Consider the following 4,167-nt stretch of genomic DNA (forward strand, 5'->3'; position numbering starts at 1 on the left):
CCGCCGCACCGGCCGCATGGCAATGCACGCGCCGCACCGCGCAGCGCCGCCTCGCCGTTCCGCGTAAAAGCGCCGCGGGCTGGCATCCGGCCGTGTGGGGCCGGCGCGCCATCGGGAGCGGCGGCTGGCGCGGCCGATGCGTCCGGGCGTCCAGCACGAAACGTCTCATATGCGGCGGCAGGGCGTTGGATCAGTTGGTTTACGACACAGAAAGCAATAGGTACCAGCGCACAGTTCGCCGACTCACTTCAAAAACTTGAAAAACAGGGAAAAAAAGGTGCGCGTACCAACTTCAATCCCGCGAAATTTTGTGTAGACTGCGCTGGTGCATACTTCCAAATGCTGCTGCGCCCTTCCAGTCTCAAGTCGATATGATACGTGCCGTGACAGTTGACGATAAACAGTGAATCGGACGACAACACATTATTCTGATATTGCTTGTGTGGCCTGTTTAATACGTGACAAGGACTCTGCCTAGCCGTCAGGAAAAAATAAGATGGGTAGAACTCCAGGAGGTATGTTAATGACATTTTTAACCAGTGCAATGATGTACACTACTGGCCATTAAAAATGCTACACCAAGAAGAAATGCGGATGATAAACGGGTATTCATTCGACAAATACATTACACTAAAACTGGCATGTGATTACATTTTCACGCAATTTGCGTGTGTAGATCCTGAGAAATCAGTAATCAGAACAACCACCTGTGGTCGTAATAACGGCCTTGATACGAAGGGGCATTGAGTCAAACAGAGCTTGGATGGCGTGTACAGGTACAGCTGCCCATGCAGCTTCAACACGATACCACAGTTCATCAAGAGTAGTGACTGGCGTATTGTGACGAGCCAGTTGCTCGGCCACCATTGACCAGACATTTTCAATTGATGAGAGATCAGGAGAATGTGCTGGCCAGGGCAGCTGTCGAACATTTTCTGTATCCAGAAAGGCCCGTACAGGACCTGCAACATGCTGTCGTGTATTATCCTGCTGAAATGTAGGGTTTCGGAAGGATGGAATGAAGAGTACACCACGAGTCGTAACACATCTGAAATGTAACGTCCACTGTTCAAAGTGACGTCAATGCGAACAAGAGGTGACCGAGACGTGTAACCAATGGCACCCCATACCATCACGCCGAGTGATACGTCATTATGGCGATGACGGATACTCGCTTCCAATGTGCGTACACCACGATGTCTTCAAACACGGATGCGACCATCATGATACTGTAAACAGAACCTGGATTCATCCGAAAAATGACGTTTTGCCATTCGTGCACCCAGGTTCGTCGTTCAGTACACCATCGCAGCCGCTCCTGTTGTGATGTAGCGTCAAGGGTAACCGCAGCCATGGTCTCCGAGCTGATAGTCCATGCTGCTGCAAACATCGTCGAACTGTTCGTGCAGATGGTTGTTGTCTTGCAAACGTCCCCATCTACTGACTCAGGGATCGACACGTGACTGTACGATCCGTTACTGCCATGCGGATAAGATGCCTGTCATCTTGACTGCTAGTGATACGAGGCCGTTGGGACCCATCACAGCGTTCCGTATTACCTTCCTGAACCCACCGATTCCATATTCTGCTAACAGTCATTGGATCTCCATCAACGCGAGCAGCAATGTCACGATACGATAAACCGCAATCGCGATAGGCTACAATCCGACCTTTATAAAAGTCTGAAACGTGATGGTACGCATTTCTCCTCCTTACACGAGGCGTCACAAAAATGTTTCACCAGGCAACGCCGGTCAACTGCTGTTTGCGTATGAGAAATAGGTTGGAAACTTTCCTCATGTCAGCACGTTGTAGGTGTCGCCCCCGGCGCCAACCTTGTGTGAATGCTCTGAAAAGCTGATCATTTACATATCAGAGCATCTTCTTCCTGTCGGTTAAATTTCGCGTCTGTAGCACGTCATCTTCGTGGTGCAGCAGTTTTAATGGTCAGTAGTGTATATTTAATTACAACTAAACTGTTACCGATATTATCCGAAATTTTTGGTTAGAAAACGTCCCCTGCTTGGCTCCACTTCTGTAAATGCCCTCCTACTACCTATTAGTACAGTCAACAAATTCAAATATATCTGTGAGCACATATTTGCACGTTTTTAGGGGGAGGTAATTTTTCTACCGTGCGGCAGTGACACACAGTAAAAATGAGTCCTTCATTACTGCAATTATATCGTAAAATATTATCTGCACAAAAAATGTTATTAAGGTTTGAAACGTCCCCTTTTTACAATTATACAGGACTGTGCTTAACCTGACACACAATATTTTTAGCGCAACGCAATCTGACTTTCAGAAATCCCTACAAAAGAATGGCCCTGACTAACATTAACCTATGCATTTCACAAATCGCTTACCTCACAAAAATCTTGATTAATCGAACTACTGCAATACAGCGAGCTCCATTACTGCCAGCTAAATAAAAGATTCAAACTACGGAAGGCACTAACTACTGATAGGCATAGTTAGCAAATGAGAGATTTTAATAGAGAACAAACAATGTATTTACCTTAATAGTCATAATATATATAGCAGTTCATGACAGTCTTACAAATTTCAAAACTCCGCCATCTCTCTCCCCACATCCATCACTGCCGGCGGCTCACCTCCAACTGCGCAACGCTACGCACTGTTAACATCCAGCTGCCGCTGCCCAACACTACAATGGCAGACAACAATGCAAACTGGCCACAGACTGCACACAGCACAGCCAGTGATTTTCATACAGAGCGCTACGTAACGTTGCCAATAAGAAAACATAAACAGCCTACTTACAGGTTTTCTGTAGAGATCTGTGTGAGTTTTCCGGAATTGTGCCCTTATTTTTTTTTCGCAAATTGCCAAATAATTTTCTTTTACAACATTAAAATTTCCGATAGTAAGATTGCTTTCTTTCGCGAAATGTTGCAGGACTATTCGAATTCTGTACAGAGAAACTAAAGAATGTCTGTCAACAACGCTGAAAGTAATGTATAATTCTTGTAGGTCAGATGCCAATAAGACCGGACTCAGAATATTCAGCAGTAATGCAGGACGCTTGCCAACGGCCTTGCCGCAGTGGTAACACCGGTTCCCGTCAGACCACCGAAGTTCAGCGCTGTCGGGCAGGGCTAGAACTTGGATGGGTGACCACCCGGTCTGCCGAGCGCTGTTAGCAAGCGGGGTGCACTCAGCCCTTGTGAGGCAAACTGAGAAGCTACTTGACTGAGAAGTAGCGGCTCCGGTTTCAGAAATTGACACACGGCCAGGAGAGCGGTGTGCTGACCACATGCCGCTCCATATCTGCATCCAGTGACGCCTGTGCGCTGAGGATGACACGGCGGCCGATCGGTGCCGTTGGGACTTCATGGCCTGTTCGGGAGGAGTTAATGTCGGATGCTGACATCAGTCTAGGTGGTTTGGATTCACAGATGTGCCATAATGGAAGTTGCTTCGTTGCCAATTGGTCGGCTATTGCAGAAAGCTAGGGATAAGGACAGACGGCGTTACCGAGAAGATTTTAAAACGCAAATGTCCCAGTGAGACAATGATGTGTGTCCAATTCCTTCGGCTTCTAGCGTCTTCGGATCCGTCCAATTTGAGAGTCAAGAACATACGAGTGAAGAAGCCAGATACCACCTGAGGTAAAAGAGCTTCTCCCAGTGGACAATCTGATAGCGGCAATACGGAAATTTCTACTTCTAATTTGTCATCGATGATCTCAAAATACTTTATACCCAATTATTTTCTCGAATTATTTAAGATTCGCCAAACTGGATCCGCCATTTTCTGTTTTGTAATTCCAATATCGGATTGTTAACCAGCGACCCAAAGAATCTAAAAGGAGCACAGTTTCGTAGGATTTTATATCCTCTTTATCTTATCTACAGGTTTTTAAGCTAGTTGCCCAACTCTGCTGCACGCACGTTGATGCCGTGTACCTCGACTTCTGGAAGACTTTCTACATTTGTACTGTATTCTGGGTTTTGAGTTTATCTGAGAGAAGATCATAATGACCGACTTTCCTACGAGCAAGATCTCCTTTCTGATCGATGGCACAAGAGCAAAAGTTGAGAAAGTTCTCCCATGGTACTCTGATTAACTTGATTGCCGAAGAACGTTGCAGAACGATAGCACTGTCGAGGAAGTCAAAGGGCACAATCAAAACGTTTTCGT

General features: G+C 46.4%; 1 pseudogene; it reads left to right on the forward strand.

Moving 5' to 3' along the window:
- Nucleotides 1–3,051: 3,051 nt before the first annotated feature.
- Nucleotides 3,052–3,169, forward strand: LOC124546198 (annotated as a pseudogene).
- Nucleotides 3,170–4,167: the final 998 nt, after the last annotated feature.

This window comes from Schistocerca americana, chromosome 8, assembly GCF_021461395.2.
Source record: "Schistocerca americana isolate TAMUIC-IGC-003095 chromosome 8, iqSchAmer2.1, whole genome shotgun sequence".
Taxonomy (NCBI): domain Eukaryota; kingdom Metazoa; phylum Arthropoda; class Insecta; order Orthoptera; family Acrididae; genus Schistocerca; species Schistocerca americana.